At 47.8% G+C, this 19,603-nt stretch overlaps 1 protein-coding gene across 4 annotated transcripts in view; it reads left to right on the top strand.

The window, feature by feature from the left end:
* Nucleotides 1–19,603, top strand: part of TLN2 (talin 2) — a 462,611-nt gene that overhangs the window by 76,483 nt on the left and 366,525 nt on the right. For 3 of the 4 annotated variants that reach the window (XM_066344645.1, XM_066344640.1, XM_066344641.1), the window contains exon 2: nt 7,133–7,222. The exons of the other annotated variant lie outside the window; for it this stretch is intronic. The gene's annotated coding sequence lies outside the window, so the exon portion shown is untranslated. The remainder of the gene's footprint in view (nt 1–7,132; nt 7,223–19,603) is intronic. 4 annotated transcript variants of the gene reach the window in all.

Here is a 19,603-nt window from a genome sequence, read left to right as displayed (position 1 = left end):
TCTCACCTTTTCCTTACTTATAAGTTGATTGGGTTCCCTGCGTGAGGTGCTGGGGGTGCCAGCAGGAGAGACCTGGCTGTCACAGGGCTGCAGGCTGACGCAGATGAGAGAAGAGGATTCTAGGGCAGGATGAGTGCGATGCTGGGGGTGCCAGCAGGAGAGACCTGGCTGTCACGGGGCTGCAGGCTGACGCAGATGAGAGAAGAGGATTCTAGGGCAGGATGAGTGAGGTGCTGGGGGTGCCAGCAGGAGAGACCTGGCTGTCACGGGGCTGCAGGCTGACGCAGATGAGAGAAGAGGATTCTAGGGCAGGATGAGTGCGGTGCTGGGGGCTTGCCCGCGATGGGAATGGCAGGAGAGCTGGGTAAGGATGCTGGTGGGAGAATTAGGGAGTTTAGGGTTTACTTAAATACGGATGGCCTACCTTCACATGTGACTTAAAGTTTCTTTGAAACGGTATAGCTTCTAAGTATGGCAGATATTTTGGGGGGTTTTGGTTGGTTTTTATCCCTCCCCCCCCCCCAGAACCAATTTGGAGCAGAACACAGACTCTTATTGTGTTGAAGTTATTCAAGGGGTCCTTAATCTGCATATATCAACTATTTGCCTATAGAATAAATTAATAATGCCCTGGAAATATTTCTTACTATTTAACAAATGGATATAGGAGCTATTAGGATTGACTAAAAATTAATTCATGTCGGAGCATTTTTTTTGTCTTGATATCTTCTCTCTCAAAGGATACCACAAGTACAACTATTGTGTGATGTGTTGGGCCGGGGGCAGCAGGGGGTGGGGCGTGTTGCAAAACTCTTTGACCTTAAAAGGCACCACCGTTTTCCTTTCCTGGTACTTGGCACAGACCCTGGCACGTCAGCATACAATGAATAAATGAAGTGGGGCAGATGATCGGGGTGCAGGAGCAAGGCCACATCCTGAGCTCACTCCTGCATCCACCCACCCCTGTAGGATTGCACACCACACTCCATGGCACTGGTGTGAACGTGGTGGAGGAGGCACCAGGAGGCCCAGCGCCGTGACTGTTCCTGCCCGTGTTCTCCCAGGCATGTGAGAATCAACAGGAATTGAAGTTTAGCACAGTCCTGTGCCCCGAGATGTAGGCCCTTATTGGAGGGTCAGCTTTCAGTCCCCGCCCAGGCCCTTGACTCAAAGGAACTACTAGCTTTTGGACAGAGTGACTAATACCCTGAGGATAAGCCTGGGTCTCTTCTCACAGGGAGTCTCAGCCACTTCCTTGGCTGAGGAGGCCTGTCTGTGGATTGTCTGTGTTCAACACCAAAACCTACCTCTGGAATCTGTTTTCTGGCTTGGCCATCCTCCCAAATGGGCCTCATAGGGTTGAAACAGTGACTGTGCTTGTGAGTGAGCACTCCAAATTTGAGAAGGCTCCCACTGAGGCCCAGTCTCAGTGGGGAAGGGACATGAGATCATTTTGTTCCCATGTTCTTTTCTGAAACCCATTGTCCTTCTGGAGTTGGTAGGTTGTAAAGCCAGAAGCCACAGCCAGGGCCAATATCACAGCAGCCCAGCCCTTGCAGGTTCGCATTGGATTCGGACAGTCGGTAAAGAAACAACGGAGCCAAAAACTGGTGGGCCATAGTCTTTAATTCTAGCTTGCACCCGGCGGGCAAGTAAAAAATACATATTGGGCTCCAAAACCCAATCACATTCAGTGCTCACAAAGCTACTGACTTATCCGAGTTTCCTAGAATCAAAGGTTTCTAGCTCACCAGACTTATTCTCCTCAGTTCCCCATCTCCTTCCTTCTCCAGCGTCAAACTGCACAAACTGGCATCTCACTCAGCACTCTGCCATCTTGGCTGCTTCTCCTGGCCACATGGCCTCTTTCTGCTCTCTGTTCTGCTCCCTCTGCTCTCTCATGCTAATCATCTCAGGAACCAAGAGAGGGCAAGCCCCCGTTCTGCCCCTATTTTATAGTGTAGAAATCCAAACCCTTAATCCAATATACAAAATAGGGAAGTCTCTAATACAAAGTCACTTCTCTGAGGCATGATTGGATTGTACCGCCCCACATCAAAAAGGGTGGGAAAGGCTTAATCCCAAAACCAAGCCCCAGGCTACAAGGATTCTCAACACACATTAATATCACCTGGGTGACGGCCTCCTCGTGGGCAACGTAATCTTTAACAAAGTGAGCATAATACATTTTATCTGCCCAACATAGGTCTTTACTTTTCCTGAGCTCTTACTGATGGTTTCCCTGTAAGCTATTGTTCTGAGTTGGTCTAGAAGAAGGTTGGAGCCTGAGTAGGCAGTGGTGCAGTGGATAGAGTGTCAGACTGGGATGCGGAGGACCCAAATTCGAAACTCCAAGGTTGCTAGCTTGAGCGTGGGCTCACCAGCTTAAGCCCAGGGTCACTGGCTTGAGCAAGGGGTCTCTCGGTCTGCTGTAGCCCCCCCCGCCCCCCTCCCCCGGTCAAGGCACATACGAGAAAGCAATCATTGGACAACTAAGGTGCCACAGTGAAGAATTGATGCTTCTCATCTCTCTCCCTTCCTGTCTGTCCCTCTCTCTGTCACCAAAAAAAAAAAAAAAAAAAAATTGGGCTTGCATGTGCATGTGCGAGTGCGTGTGTGTACCCCTTGAACATGATAGATACGTGAATTCCAAACTGCCCTCTTGCTGTTCCACTTATCTGTCAGTCAGACCTCACCCTTACTGGACTGTGGCCCCTGAGACAAAGGAATTCCAAAAAGTTGACAACCCGCCCCAAGGAGGGGCTCCAGACATACCAGGACTTTTGGTTCAACACCCACATGCTCGAAGCCCCCCAAGGAGGAGCATTCCGGACATACCAGGACTTTTGCCTCAATATCCCCTCAGGCTCTCCCAAACACTATATAACTGGCCCCTAGTCTGTAACCGGTGCTCTTCTCCCCCAGGAGAAGTGCCCGGCAGGGTTCCTTTCTTCCTTTCAATAAAGCCTGTCACTCTGGTCTTTCGGACTCCCATGGATTCTTACAGAACACTCATAGACACACTCACATTCACATACATGTCGGAAAGCCATGTGCATCTTGAACTGAGCAGAGATATCAGTATCCATGGGATGTTTTACTTTTGAAGTTGATATTAGAGAGTGGGTCTGTATTCTTAATTTGGCTTTTGCTTTTTTTTTTTTTTAATGGCAGACTTATGTTAGAGTAGAAGAGACCATTAGCAAAAGATAAGGGACTATAATATTTCCTTTATGTGTGGGTCCTGAATGGGATATGGGTGCAGGCTATCCAAAACCAGGTTAAAACGTTTGATGTTGCCTGACCTGTGGTAGCACAGTGGATAGAGGTGTTGACCTGGAATGCTGAGGTTGCTGGTTTGAAACCCTGGGTTTGCTTGGTCAAGACACAAACAAAAAGCAATCAACCAGTAAATAACAAAAGTGAAACAACTATGAGTTGATACTTCTCGTTCCCTGTTTCTCTCTCTCCTCTGTAAAATCAATAAATTAAAAATAAAAACCCCAAAAATTGTTTGATGTTATGTTGTCAATGTTTGGCTATTGTAAATAAAAGTAAAAATGTTAGTTTTGTCTGCTAGTGAGATTACAAAAAAGGGGTCTTTACCCTAGTAATTTGGCATACTTCTGCTCAAATTATTAGGAAAGAGGAATACTTACCTTATTTGGTCAAGATAATATTGGTAACAATGTGGCAAGGGCTTGGAATTGAGACGTACCGATCATGTCTCCATACACTTCACCTGTTTTTCTGGCCAGTGCGGAACTTGACCAGTCAAAAATGAGCAGCATTCTCCTGGGCGAGGCAGTGATGAGCATCTGAAGGAGAAGGTGTGAGGAACCCCAGCCTCTATCCGCCTGAGGAGGGAGGCGCCCAGACATTCATTTGAACTCTGCCGAAGCATCTGGGCCTTTGCTCCTGTCTCAGCTGTTTAGGAAGACGTTCTGATGACTGGTCACCATAACAGAATGTGCCACAGTCAACAGGCCTGCAGGGTGTGTGAGACGGAAGACCAGTGTGTTTGCAAAACCCAACACCAGCTTTTCCCGGAGTGACAGCATCAGAGGTCACTGTGACCTCAGCCTAGAGCACAGGATTGTCCCAGGGTGTGGACTTTTAAAAATGAAATGTATTTATAGACGGTGCCCCTGGGGCCAGAACTTGTAACTGTTCCCTGTTGGGCCCCACCCTTTGACTAGTACAGGACTCACTCTCCAGGGTGATTGGTATGCCTTATACTGGCACTGAGAACTCATGGAGGTCCCTGTCACTGACATGAATCTGTGTCGTTTGTTTCATTTGCTTTCCTCTGACATACATATATAAGAAATTAACAACCAGATTAAGAAATCAACATTACGATATCCTAGAAGCTTCCCTGCCCCCTCAGAGGTGATAGGGATTTCCACTTTTTGTTTTAACCAGTCCTTGCTTATTTTTATTATCCACGTATGCATTCCTAAACAATATGTGCTTTTGTTTGTTGATTTTTTTTTTTGAGTACCAGGCACAAACATAGCTTTGGGAAGGCCCCTGTTAGAATTGTTATGTAAAGGATCCCAGGAGCAGCAGAAGGCTCCTGAACAGTTAGCCTTGCTGGCTGCAGAGTCATCCTTTTCCTCCATAAATGCTGCAAGAAGCCCGTTTTCTTGCTGGTTCCTGCCCTTGTGTGTCACTTTGAAAATGGGTTGCCATGCATAACCTCATTTACAGAGTGGTTGTAGAAAGTTCAGAGAGAGTTTTAAAAGGGGACTCCTTGTAACATTTTAATTATGCAGGGGTCGGTAACCGGAGGCACAGAGAGAAATTTCAGGGGACCCACAAGCCCTTTGAAACTGAAGGCGTTTCGTTCTTTGGGGTGAAAAGGGTCCATATTTCCAGAGGAGTTTGTGAACCCTCCTTCCTCATAAGGATAAGGAATAATGTGGGCCTTGTGGGAGATTGTGTGTGTGTTTGTGTTTAAATGAATCCTGGGGCTGTTGAAGATTTCTAGAAATGTGTCTGGTCTGCTTGTGTGTGAGTCTGCACGAGTTTTTTTACATCTGAGGGCCTAACTGTTGAAAGGGAAACTAGCAGTCAGTTGTGCCACAGGTCGTCCAGGGTGGAATACTTGCTTATGCCGTGGGTGGCTGTGCAGGCTTTGCATTTTCTCTGAAACCTACATCTCCTTCTCTTGACCCAGAGTAACTAGAATGCTAAAATGGAGGAAGGAATTAGAATGGTTGTTGTAGTTTCAAAACAAATGACCTCACCGCCTAAATTCCATTTTATGAAATTCCACTTTATGCAGAAGAAACCCTTTTTGCTTTATAAATGATCATGGATCTTTGGGGAAACAGATCCAAATGCCCATTTAGTTAGGGTGGGGACAGACTCCTTGCTAACTCCATGGAAACAAAATACAACTATTGTTGCACCAACCTCATAGTGATTTCCCAAGAGATATGGCGATTTAAACTTATGACTGATACTCACTTCAAACTAGGCAAGTAATTATGCTTTGTTTAAGTTGACTTAACGTGAGGTACTTTCAGCTTTGTTCCAGCAATATAAGAAAATTTTGGAATTCTCCTGCTGAAAGATACCTGAGTTTTATCCCACCCATGTTCTTTTTAAAAGTGAGTTGAGGAGCTCACTAATTTTTTCAAATTGATTTTTTAGAGAAAGAGGGGGGAAAAAGAGAGAGAGAGAGAGAGACATTGATCTGTTCCTGTATGTGCCCTGACCAGGGTTCGAGCCCACAGCCTCTGGGCATCAGGATGGTGCTCTAATCAGTGGTCCGCAAACTCATTAGTCAACAGAGCCAAATATCAACAGTTCGACGATTGAAATTTCTTTTGAGAGCTAAATTTTTTAAACTTAAACTATATATTATAGGTAGGTACATTCCTTATCGACATAGCGCCCACACCTAGTATTTTGTGGAAGAGCCACACTCAAGGGGCCAAAGAGCTGCATGCGGTAAGCCGCAGTTTGCCGCCCGCCCGGGGCTCTAAACCATCCGGCCAGGGCCCGTCCCTGCTCTCGCTCTTTCCAGAGGGAGATCCACCGAGGGGTCTGTGAGGTTAGGTGTGAGCTCTCCAAGGTTGCTTTGACTTGTCAGGGTCAGCTGGAACTCCGTAGAACCCCAGAGGAAGAGGCAGCCATTTAGATGATTATGTTCTAAATATATAATTAGATGAAATTAATTTAAAAAAATGATAATCAGAAGACATTTCCTAGAGAATCAGCATTTTGATCATCCATTTCATTTTAACAGAGTGACTGACTGTTGACGACTGTCAGTCCACCTCGGTTTGAAATGGGCTCCCTCCCGGGAAGGTTCGGGTCTCCAGGTCCCGGAACCCTAACGTATGAGGACAGGAACTTTCAGTCTGGTTTTGTGTTGTTCTTTTTATCTCATAGATTCAGAAGTTTTAGGTCTTCAGGTTTTTCTCAAACATTTTTAGATTTTTCTTCTTGTACTTAAATGTAGGCAGTTCTGGGGTTTTATTTGCTTTTCAAAATTTTTGTTTTTGAAGAAAACCAGGAGTTTCAGTTTGGCTGTTGAAAGCCTCTGGGGATGAAGGAGAGAGAGACGAGGGAATGGTTGAGATTTGGGACTGGAGGCTGCCTCGTCTCCTTTCCTCGGTTAAGAGCCAGGCAGAATAAGAATAACATTTATTTAGAAACTGAGTTTTATTAAGAAAGGTAATGTGCAGGTAAACTTAAGCTTTATAGACTTGGTTCTGTGATTCTGTTCCTGAACTTGCCATCACTCGCTGCTGATTTTGGACGAGGCCTGTTTTCTTTCTAAGAGTCTTGGTTTTTTTCACATCTGTTTAGGGAGGGGTAGGGGCCTGATTGTTGCCAAGAGTCCTTTTCAGCCGTCTGTCTGGACTCCACGTTGTGGGATTTGCGGAGAGAGGCTGCTCTGGAGCAGGATGGTGTCTCTCCCAAGGTCGAGGGCAGAGGGTCACCAGCTGTGTCACTCACTGCACAGTGCTCTGGGACCGTTTACCCCACTTAACATTTTCCTTTTCCACCCTCTTTATAATCTGAAGCCCACCTGGTCATTCGGTGTTGGAAGAATGTTGCTCACCTGTTAATATGGCCACCTGCATTGAGACCTGTCATTTCTCTTCTTTGCCAGTGTGCTGCTGCAGGGTAACATCTGAACTGGGCTCCTGGACCCTTGGAGGCTTGGCTTCCCACGAGTTCCTGGATTGACTTGTTGAAAGCAGTGAGTAATCTCCATGTTTGTACTTTGCAAGCAGCTGTAGACCGGTGGAATCGGAGGGCCAGAGGGGTTGTGGCCAGCAGTCACAAAGTCCGTAGGGTGACTGATGGACTACCTCCCTCTACAGCCAGCATTCTTCACACTGAGCTCCAAGAGCCTTGGTGAGGCTGCTGTGACTCCAGACACAGCCTTTCTGTACCCTAACAGTCATAATGGTCATGGAGCATTCTGAATCTGCCTCCTTGGAGCTTCTTTGTTCCACTGCCAGAGCCAAACATGATGCTCTATCTTTTCTGGTCTACAGAAGTCTCTGTAGGGTGGTCAGTGCAGGGGCTATTTCCTCTGCCTCCTCTTCTCCGGCATGTTCCTCCTCATTCGCCAGTTCTTATCCTAGTGCAACCTCTAATGCCAGAGAGGCCTTATCTGATGACCTTGTGTAAAGACATCTCCCCCCGCCCCCCAACCCCAGGTGTACTCTCTCTTAGAATCTTGCTTACGTCTTTCTTTGCATATGCAACAGGATAGCTCTCTTCAGTCACTTGGAGGATCACTCATTCAGCCAATGAATATTTGAGCACTACATGTGTAAGGCTGGTGCCGAGGCCAGGCAAGTCCACGTTGGAATCGGGCAGACAGTAGAGAAACTGCACAGTCAGAAAGCGTTGGGCCATTACTGCTTAATAAAATCTTGCAATGGCGGATGAGCAAACAGGCAGGGGAAAATTGCTTCTCTGGCAAACAAACAATAAAATGGCCCCTCACAGTGGTGGGCAGGCAATTGGCAATCCGCCATCCGCCATCCGCCCTGAGCACAAGCACCTGTAACCTTACATAGACTATTCACACATGGTGCTGCCATGAGCTCATGCACTAATCAAGCGAAGTGCTTGCAGCCAGTAAACCTGTCAGCAAGCCTAATACAGCTGTTTTCCCCACAACATGCAGGTGGCTAAGGTAGGCACAGTCTGTGCTGTCATGGGGCTTCCATGAAGAAAGGAAAAGATCAAGTGCAAACCTAAATAAACTACTCCAACTTTCTATCTGGGTAGACTTTGTTGCAAATACTCTAAATCAGTGCCATCTGGGGCATTGTTAAAATGCCGTTCGTGACTGGGTAGTTCTGGGCAGGGCCTGAGACTGCATTTCTAACCAGCCTTAGGTGTTGACGCCCATGCTGCCAGTTTGTAGACACACTCGGAGAAGGAAGTCTAAGCTTCATGCTGCATATGAAACCTGGCCTTGAACCGCCTGAGGTGTATATCTGTAAAGCCACCAAGAAACCCAGTGGGGTTTTGTCTGGCGTCAGTGGCACAAGGCTGAGTGATCTGAACAGGAGCCTGACTGGCAAGTATGGGAGCCTGTTACCCTCACTTGTGTCTGTGGGCTTGTACCTCATTATTATTATTATTGTAGGTTGTGATTTGTCAGTGAAATCCTACCTTACCTAACATACTTTTTAGATTTATGAGATGAAATCCCGTGAGGGGGTCTCTACAGTGTGGTTACTCCTTAAGTGAGGATTTTCTGAAAAGAATGAAGGTGTTTATGTTCTTAAGAGGAGGCTGTGTTAGCTGGGCTAATATGGCACTAAGTGGGGTGTGGAGAAGAGAGACCATGCTGGAAGCTGTGAACTAACCACAGGCAGCTCAGAGCACACAGAGAGGAGTTCAGGGCAACCCTGCCAAAGCGGGTATCCTGAGTCCAGACAGTGCACTGGCCCTGGGGTTGTTCTCTGGAGCAGGCTTGGCACCGTTACACTGCTGCAGTCTGACCTTTCAAAAGTCATGTTGAGTTTTCACAAGAAGCCAACTGCATTCTCCACTTGAGCACTTAATAGTTTTAACAGCCTTTTATGGAATACTTAAAACGTACTAGGTACTAGGCAAAGTGCCTGCCACATGGTCTTGTCCTTTAAACCTCTTCGAAGTCCATTAGGCAGGTTGTCACTGTTTTAACCAGACTGACATCGGGAGTGAGGTGACTTGCCTGTGGTCACCCAGCAAGTGGGGTCAGGATCAGGGATTCAGCTTGTCTGTCAGACCCTGGGTCAATGATTATTTCTGTTACTTTCTTGTTACTTCCTCCCCCATTATGGCTCTTCCCTATGTGTCAATTCTAAAGTGTGTTTGTATAGCCTCTTGAATTAAGGGAGGAGCATGGTCAGTGTGGGGAAGGGTGAACAGGGATGAGGAAAGTGTGTGTTCATTTTGGAAGCTGTTGGTAAAACAGCTGTGTTAGGCTTGCTCGCTTGCACTTTGCGTGATTAGCGTATGAGTATGTGGCAGAGCCACATGTGTATAGCCTCTGTAAGGCTGCGAGCGCTTTCCCTTGGCGAGGATTGCTTGCTCGCCGGTGCGAAGGGCCATTTGGTGGATTGCTGACCTGAGGCCCGAATTGCTTGTCCGCCACTGCAAGGGGCTGTTTGGCGAATCACTTGCCCGCCACTGTGAGAAAGCGGCTTTCCTTTGCTTACTCACTTGCCTGTTTCTGTGAGCCTCCAATAAATGGGAATGGCCCAATGCTTTCTGGCTTTGCAGTTCCTCTGCCATCTGCCTGAATCCAGTGTAGACCTGCCTAGCCACAGCCACCAGCATTACAGGGAGCAGTTTCTCACCCACCTCTGCAGGCCTCAGCCAGCCTCCCAGGGACAGTGCTCCCTGGGGACTGTGACTACTGCCAGTGGGCCCGCGAGCCAGTGCTACAGCTTAGTCCTCGGAGGCCCACGGCCAGGAGGCAGGAGCTGAGGGGTCAGGTTGATTCAGTGTGTTCTGAAAACAGTTTTCTGGCCACTCTGTGGAATTTCTGTATCAAAGACAATCTCCAAATAACCTCGCTGTGCTCAGGGTTATTTTGTCTATTCTGCATCAGATATGCTATTCTCATGCTTTATGGATTTTAGGTTTTTAATTAGGCTCCTCGATATTTGGCTTCACATATGTTCTGATCCACTCTGCACCAAGTGCACTCAGTTGAACCCACAGGCTAGGCTTCTGTGGCAAGGTCTGCACTCTTCATTCTTCTGTTTTGGGCAATGACAGGAACCGTGCTGTTACACTTGATGCACACTCAGTGTTACTACATCCATGCCCGTACCTTCCTGCTGGAGTGTTGGGGTGGGCACACCCACACCGGCGTGGCATTGGATCTTAAAAGCAGCTCCTTCTTGCTTCTTTGGACTCAGAGGGTTATGCTTCCTTTTTCATCCTGAGGCCAGGCTCTGAAGCTGGTGGGAACTGGAGGCACATCCCCGTTGCAGGATATACATATAACTTATGCCCATGCGTGTTTACCTGAGCCTCAATTTCTCATACAGGCACCAGTGGTTGTAGCTTCTATCTTCTGGGCCCGTTTCCTCAACAGTGCAGGGGAGGAGAGGACTATGCTTGGCAGAGAGAGTGGTTTTAAATACGGTGCTTGTACAGTACTGTGAACTCATTTTGGCCGCTGATTCTTCCTTCCACCTGTGTCTAGCTGAACTCCCTCCAGCTGAGCTCTTTTCACATGTCTGAAGCCAATGTCACCATCTGTGGCAATGAACCCGTTGAAGGCAAGGCTTATGCTTTGTCCGTCCTGTATCCCAGGGCCCAGGACTCAGCCTTGAGCTCAGACAGTGGTTAAATGAACTTAACAGTGTAATTTCCCTTTTTCCATTGGCTGACCTAAAGCCAGCCCATTTGAAGAGGATTGAATTAGTAAGCACTGCTGGTGGATCCCTGCAAAAACACAGGGCTGGTAATAGTGTTCAAATTGGTCTCCACGGATGACAAGTCTTCACAAGTAAACCCCCTGGAGGTGGAGGTGTTTCCTCGCCTCTGTGGACCGCAGAGCCCTCCTCTCTGGGGTTTTCCATTGTCCGCAGTAATAGGAGAGAGCAAATGGACAATGCTCAGTGAGTATCCTAGAAAAGTACATTCTTTCCTATAACAAATTTTGTGTGGATTTTTTAAAAATGTGTTTTTACTTTACAAAATTACAAAAGTAATTTATAACCTGTCGATCTTTTTTAAAAAGAGGAAAATGAAGGGGAAAAGATTTACATTGTAAGAAGGGAAGAAACCAATTTCCCTCTTACTATTCTTCACACTGACAATGTCACCAGGCTGTCCAGCCATTGGGCCTATGCCAGACTTGGAACTGTTTCTTCTTGTCATACTAGACTATACTTTTTTTTTCCTTTTAAAACTCACAATGTAACACATTTTAGGATGCTTAGGGACAGAGACACAGACCTCTTCCCCCTTCAGATGCAGTGCTAACCAGTGTTCAGAAACTCGCCGTCTTGCCCTCCTTGCTTGCTGCCTCTGCCTCAGGGCAGAATTCTGTCCATCTCTGCCATTCCAAATATCTCAAACCTGGAACCAGCATTGCTCCAGGCTGTTGGGAAGGGGGTGGAGAAGGATTCTGCCTGCAGCCCACACTGAGTGCCTGTGGGCACCCCTGTTCCAGCAAACTGGGGTTCTGATCCATAGTATTACTTGTCTGACATTATGGATCCATGATGACATCCAATCATAATTCTTTTCTCATTTGGGACCTCCAGAGCCATGTTTCTCTTTATTAAAAAGAAGAAGAACCTTGTCACGCTAGTCGCCAAGGCCAAGCAGGTTCACATTGGATTCGGGCAGATGGTAGAGGAACTGCGGAGCTGGAAAGCATTGGGCTCTGCCCATTTAATAGATTCTCCCAACGGCAGAGGAGCGAACAGGCAGGGGGAAACCGCTTCTCACGGAAGCAGGAGAATGAATGAACAGCAAAACAGCCCCTCGCAGTGGTGGGAAAGTAATCCGCCAAATGGCCCCTTGCAGTGGCAGGCAGGCAGTCTGTGTAAAACTGCCCCGAGTCCGAGCACCTGCAGCCTTACACAGGCTACGCACACTGGGCTCTGCCATGTGCTCACGCATTAATCACGCAGAGAGCAAGCGAGTAAGCCTAGCACAGCTGTTTTCCCAACAATCCACTCCTTTAGGGTTGCTCACCTCATAATCTACGTGACAGGTATCTTCCACGACGGTCCCCGTGCTGGGTGTGAGGTACATTCCGTAAACAGAAACAGTACAGACTGCAGCAACCAAATTACAAAGGCGCAAGCTATACCAAACATGAGAATAATTATGAAGGTACCCTTCATAGTGTCTCCCTGAGTACTCTGCCCAGGGAGTTAACTGGAGGCCGCCCTCTAGCCCCCTACCCCCAGTACCAACAAGGCCACCCATCATAGGTGGCAGGCCTGTACAGTCCTGGGCCCTGTCTATTGAAGAAAGTGTCCTTGGTGTGTGTCTGCCACTGGATGGGAGCAACAATGGGCTGTAGAAGGGCCTCCACAGGTGCCGGGCCCCCATCAGGGTCTCTCATACTGTCTACAAGCAGCATGTCCATCCAGCAAGAAAGCCAGTGCCCACTCTTGTCACAGTCCTTGCTTCAAGAGTCCGTTATACTGCTCAGTGATCAGTCCACAGTTCTCTTTGCTGCTGCTGCTGCTACAAAAAAAGCACTTATCTTCTAAGGCCAATACCTGCTGCACATGAGAAGGGGGCCAGTGGGTTGCCAGTTCTACATGAGGCCTCTGGTCCTCACCCATCTCTGTTAGATGGGTCCCTCGACCTTCCTTCTATTCATACTGGAAGAACGGGTCTTGGGGATCCTCCTCTCCCTCAGCTGTCTCCATCATATAATCTTGCAACCTTGCTGCCCTCACACTAACCATTTTATTGGTAGCAGCTGGGGCCATTCGTTTCAGTTCCTGGAACCTCTGTTCTGACTTAAGCTGCCACCGAAACTCTAACAGGACTCTTAGACCTACCATCCAATTTATCCTTATCTGCCCTGGCTGCAATCAAACCTACCCATATCTGTGTTTGGGTAAAATTTTTAGGCCCATTTATCTTGTTAGAGGGGCAGTATGGGCAGCAGCCTGCACATCCTCATGGGTCCATGCTGCCTCTATCTCCCTCAAATCAGCTACCTGTGTAAGTGTTGATAGGCTGCCCCATATAGGGACTTAAGATAGCCACTAGTACCCAAAAAGGGCTGACGGGGCACTATAGAGAATGAGGTCCCTCATCCTTGCCATAAATACTTCCTCATCTGGCTCACGGGACCTCAAGTTGAAAGCAGCATTTCTTGTACCCAGTTCCTGGAGGACCTGTTGCAGCTCAGTATATGACTGCCACTGACTCACTGCTCCTGGCAAGTCTCTAGCGTTCTGCCAGACCGTACCAGTGGCAGCCATCACCCATTCTTATAGGGTATGGTTTCCTGGGTTGTTATGGCAGTTTTGAAGACACTGCCTCAAGGAGGAGTGAGTGGTAATGGCGGCTAATTTCTTCATCTCTGTTCCGGAGAGCATGATACCAAGCTGCCAGGTATCTGGTGGGTTTCTGCCTGAGTTTTGGCCCTAACTCCAACTCTGCCTGGGTGTAGGGATGGACTACAGGAGTGCTCAACTACTTGCAGAGGGGGTTGTGCCTGCTTGAGGCACTTTTTGGCTAGTGGGTTTTTACCTTCTTGGTGACTACCAGCTGGGCTCTGGGTCTGCTGATGGCAGTTTCAGCCTGAATCTTTTCCTCCTCCTTCCGCAACCTTTTGGCTCTTGTGGCTATCAGCTCTTGAACCTGCAGCTGTGTTTCTAACAACTATCTGTGCTAGCATTTGGCTTCTAGGGCAAACTGGAGTTCTCAGACCTGCAATTCCTCTTCATCAACGGTTTCAACTCCTGCTGTTGTCGATGCTCAGTCTGCAGCTCATCCTGGAGTTCTCAGACTCGGGTGGCCTCTTGCAAAGAGCTTTCAGTTTCTGCTCACAGGGCTGTAAAAAACACACAGCCCACAGTCCCCAACAGGGTAGCCACAGGGAACCGAGTGCTCAAGATGGCAAGATGGCTGGTGGCTCCATACTGATCCGATCCAAATCCTGCCCTCTATGCCGGATGTAATGTAGATGGCCAAGGCCAGGCACGTTCATGTTGGATTCAGTCAGACAGTAGAGGAACTGCAGAGCTTGAAAGCGTTGGGCCATTCTCGTTTGATTCTCATAACGGTGGATGAGCAAACAGGCAGGGGAAAATCACTTCTCACAGAAGCAGGAGAATGAATGCACCGCAAAACAGCCCCTTGTAGTGGTGGGCAAGCAAGTCACCGAATGGCCCCTTGCAATGGTGGCCAGTCAGTTCACACAAAACCACGCTGAGTCAGAGCACCTGTAGCCTCACACAGGCTATGCACACGTGGCTCTGCCACGGGCTCATGCACTAAGCAAGCAAAGTGCAAGCAAGGAAGCCTAACACAGCTGTTTCCCCAACAAGCCTAAAAAGCATGATTTCTAATTGAAGAAATGACTAGCTGGGAATTTAGCTAGTTTTTACTGTCCCTTCTCGCAGACAGATCTCTACCCGGCTAAAGAACAACAAACTATATTAATAATATCCCATTAGCCTGACCTGTGGTGGCGCAGTGGATAAAGCGTCGACCTGGAAATGCTGAGGTCGCCGGTTCGAAACTCTGGGCTTGCCTGGTCAAGGCACATATGGGAGTTGATGCTTCCAGCTCCTCCCCCCTTCTCTCTCTGTCTCTCCTCTCTCTGTCTCTCCCTCTCCTCTATAAAATGAATAAATAAATAAATTAATTAAATCTGGTCTAAAAAAATAAAAAATATCCCATTAGCTTTTAGGGAGAAGAAAAAATATTTCCAAGGTGGTATCAGAACTCTAAAAATAAAGCCCTCCTGACCCTTTGTGTGTGAGAAAGTAGTCTTTTTTATCCTATTTTTTTAAACAAAAATAAATAATAGTATAACAATGTTCTATGTAACATTTTAAAACAAATATGGCTCAGTGGTAGAGCGTCAGCCTGGCGTGCAGGAGTCCCGGGTTCGATTCCCGGCCAGGGCACACAGGAGAGGCGCCCATCTGCTTCTCCACCCCTCCCCCTCTCCTTCCTCTCTGTCTCTCTCTTCCCCTCCCGCAGCCGAGGCTCTATTGGAGCAAAGTTTGCTGGGCACTGAGGATGGCTCTGTGGCCTCTGCCTCAGGCGCTAGAATGGCTCTGATTGCAGCAGAGCAACGCCCCAGATGGGCGGAGCATCACCCCCTGGTGCACGTGCGGGTGGATCCGGGTCGGTGCAGGCAGGGGTCTGTCTGACTGCCTCCCCATTTCCAACTTCAGAAGAAAAAAAGTACAAAAAACCCTCCCAAAAACACAACAAATATCATCAATATTGAGTCCATGCTAATATAAATCAATCTCATATCTATAGACTGCATATTATTTCTTTGTGTTAATTATTATATATTTTTTACATGAAATGTTATGTTTCATTCTCTTGTTGCTAGCTGGGCTTCTCCTCCCCTCCCTTCCCTTACTTTTCTTTTTCTTTTTGGTAATACTGCAATGAACATTTTTACACTTATTTGTAGATCATGTGGGAATTGCTATAGAATTTTAAGATCAACAGATATGCACCTTTACCAATCCACCTTTTAGGAGATGATATAGCTTATTTTATTTTTATTTTTTAATTAATTTATTTTTTATTACAGAGACAGAGAGAGGGATAGACAGGGACAGACAGACAGGAACGGAGAGAGATGAGAAGCATCAATCATTAGTTTTTCGTTGCACATTGCGACACCTTAGTTGTTCATTGATTGCTTTCTCTTTTTTTTTTTTTTTTTTTTTTTTTTTAAAGATTTTATTTATTCATTATAGAAAGGAGAGAGAGAGAGAGAGAGAAGGGGGGAGGAGCAGGAAGCATCAACTTCCATATGTGCCTTGACCAGGCAAGCCCAGGGTTTTGAACCGGCAACCTCAGCGTTTCCAGGTTGACGCTTTGTCCACTGCGCCACCACAGGTCAGGCTGATTGCTTTCTCATACGTGCCTTGACCGTGGGCCTTCAGTAGACCGAGTAACCCCTTGCTCTAGCCAGTGACCTTGGGTCCAAGCTGGTGAGCTTTTTGCTCAAATCAGATGAGCCCGCTCTCAAGCTGGTGACCTTGGGGTCTCGAACCTGGGTCCTCGGCATCGTCCTCTGATGTTCTATCCACTGCACCACCGCCCGGTCAGGCGAGATGATACAGCTTATATTCCCAACAACTGTGTGGGAACCCTCAGTAGCACAGAATGTTAATCTGTTATTTTGAAAGCTAAATGAGTACATAAAGGCTTCTTCTTTTTTTTTTTGTATTTTTCTGAAGCTGGAAACGGGGGGGAGACAGACTCCTGCATGCGCCCGACCGGGATCCACCCGGCACGCCCACCAGGGGCGACGCTCTGCCCACCAGGGGGCGATGCTCTGCCAGACCAGAGCCACTCTAGCGCCTGGGGCAGAGGCCAAGGAGCCATCCCCAGCACCCGGGCCATCTTTGCTCCAGTGGAGCCTCGGCTGCGGGAGGGGAAGAGAGAGACAGAGAGGAAGGAGGGGGTGGGGGTGGAGAAGCAAATGGGCGCTTCTCCTATGTGCCCTGGCCAGGAATCGAACCCGGGTCCCCCGCACGCCAGGCTGACACTCTACCGCTGAGCCAACCGGCCAGGGCCACATAAAGGCTTCTTTAAAAATATAGCCGTGCCATGCCTGGGTTTCACATGGTTTCACACAGAGCTCCAACCAGCAGGGGCTGCCAGGATGACCTTTTTGGTCCTTTGGTTCAGCCTTCAAGACCACATCACAGAGCTTTTCTGGACTTGGCGAGTTGTCTCTGAGGGCTTCTGGTTTCTGCTTCTCTCCTGTCATTGTTTATGCCCAGCGGTGCCGAGCTGTGGATAAATGCTCAGGAGCAACCACTTCTGCTCAAGCGCATGTGAGAGAAAAGATGTGGGTCAGGCTGGAGGCTGCTCCTCGCTGCCCATGGTAACCTTAGCTTCTCTTCCCACTTTCCCTCCCTCCATTCTTGCTCAGAGGAAAAGTCCTTGGCACACTTGCTGTGGCCACACCGGGCAGTCTGTGACTGGGGTCTCCTGGGCACCCCTAATGACTCTGTGACATTTGTTGGAAGCACATTTCTCCAAGGCAGAGTCATGGTCCCTCTCTGTCGTTTGGCAGGCATCTGTGGCAGATCTCGTGTTTAATGAGAGTGGACGATGCCAGGATGATAGAAAGCTGATAAGACCCCTGTGGGGTGAGCTTTGCCGCCCTGCCCGCCTTGGAGCAGGCTTCCTCTGTGGAGCAGCGGCCCCTGTCCGACAGATTTCTGCATCTGACTGCTTAGAACAGACTTCTGTTTTGGGCCGAAACCATTTCTAGTGCAAGTCATCAGTTTTATCTGTGCTTTTTCTCTTAAGTCGTGTTTCTATTTCTGGGTCGATCTCCTGGCAGCCTACCTGGTGGGGTTCTGTGTTGAGCAGATGCAACACAAATCGTCAAAAGCCATTACAGCTCCCTCCTCCTGGGTGAGCCTTTTGATGCCTTGTCCTCTTCACCCTGGAGCTGCTGGGAGTGGGGCACACTCTGTCGCTGTTGGTAAAGGTGTGGACGCTCCAAATCGGCTCTATTCTCAAACAAACCATCTTGACACCAGCCACAAGGCTCGACAGCAGCCTTTTTTTAGCAAGACCACATAGTAGTTAGGACAGTAGCTGTCTCCCCCAGATGTTTTGTTCAATGGAAATAGTTGAATGATGAAAAAAGTATCCTCACACGCCCTTCTGAGAGCAGAGGCGATCAGTTCAGCGGCTCCCACTGTAGAGCTGGAGTGCATCCTGCACCCATGGACTGCACTTGGCAGCGTGTCTTGTGGCCAGCTGCAGGGCTCCCAGGAGAGGAAAGGGCAGCTGAATTGAGATGTTAGGGAGAGTAATGAGCTGGGAGGGGGGTACTGCATAAGCAATGACCCTTATGCAGCAGCTGGATTTTCAGGGCAGGGTTTGGCCTTGGCTGCCTTGAGTTCACAATCCAGCTGCTGCTGCTGCTTGGATCTTCTATGGTGAGGGTGACTCAGAAATCTGGATGGTGATTTCACTTCTGGATCAGAGGCAGCACAAAAGCCCTCAGCTGCCGGGGAGAGTTTACTGATACAGTGGATACTACTTGGATGCTAGTGCTCTGGGACCCTGGGATCTGCTAATCACTCAGTAACTTGGGACAGATTTTGTTTTTAGTACTAAAAAAAGAAAGATTAGAATTCTGGTGGCAAATATGGTTCTAAACAAGGGCAGATGATACCAGATTAAGTTCAGTCTGACATGGAGGCCATTCGTTTTGTGAATTACCGTTAGAGATCACTTGGTCAGGGGCTATGGTTTTTCCAAACGTGTTTCAGGGTCTTCTGGGAGGTCAAGGGGTAGACTCTAGGCTCTGCTAACCCCACATCTCAGAAAGGATAAAAAGCGACTCATCGCCCCGGCTGGTTAGCTCAGTCAAGAGTGCCGTCCTGAAACAACAAGGTTGCTGGTTCGATACCTGATCAGGGCACACAGAGGGAGCAGCCAACGAGTGCATGACTGAGTGGAACAACAAATGAATGCCTCCTTCCCCCTCTCCTCTACCTCCCTTCCCCTCTCTGTCTCTGAAAATAAAAATGAAATTAAGCCCTGGACAGACAGCTTGCTCAGTTGGAACATCGTCCAGGAGCACAGGGGTTTCCGGTTTGGTTTCCCAGTCAGGGCACATACAGGAACAGCTCCATGTCCCTGTTTCTCTCTCCCTGCATCTCTCCAAAAAGAAACAAGCAAACAAACAAAATATACTGCTCACAAAAATTAGGGGATATTTCAAAATGAATATGAAGCTATTAAAAAAAAGAATCATTTGATTTTTTTAATTTTTTTTTTTTTTTTAGAGAGGAGAGGGAGAGACAGAGAGAGAGAGAGAGGAGAGACAGAGAGAGAGAAGTGGGGGAGGAGCTGGAAGCATCAACTCCCATATGTGCCTTGACCAGGCAAACCCAGGGTTTCGAACCGGCGACCTCAGCATTTCCAGGTCGACGCTTTATCCACTGCGCCACCACAGGTCAGGCATGATTTTTTTTTTATTAAACAAAAACATCAGAAAAGCAAATGACAAGTCCAAGAAAGTTGTTTAATTATGCAAATGAGATGCAAAACCAACTTTTATTTCATTGGTGAAAATGCACTTTATAAAAGGCTGGAAGTACTGGAGTATCTGCATGGTCCCTGATCCCCTAATTTTTGTGAGCAGTATACAAAAAGACCATTTCCAGATGAGGGAAATAAGGTCTGTATTAGTTTCTATTGTTACTGTCACAAATGATCACAAATGTAGTGACTTAAAATACCACAAATCTATTGTCTTACAATTTTTGTACATTAGCAATCTGGTTTGAGTCTAACTGGGTTAGAATCAAGGTGTGGGCAGGGCTGGGCTCCTTCTGAGGGCTCTAGGGGAAAATCCGTTTCTCTCTCCCCCCCCACCCCATTCTTCCATCCTCAAATTCAG

Source organism: Saccopteryx leptura, chromosome 6, assembly GCF_036850995.1.
Source record: "Saccopteryx leptura isolate mSacLep1 chromosome 6, mSacLep1_pri_phased_curated, whole genome shotgun sequence".
NCBI lineage: Eukaryota > Metazoa > Chordata > Mammalia > Chiroptera > Emballonuridae > Saccopteryx > Saccopteryx leptura.
This window is presented reverse-complemented; position numbering and strand designations above follow the sequence as displayed.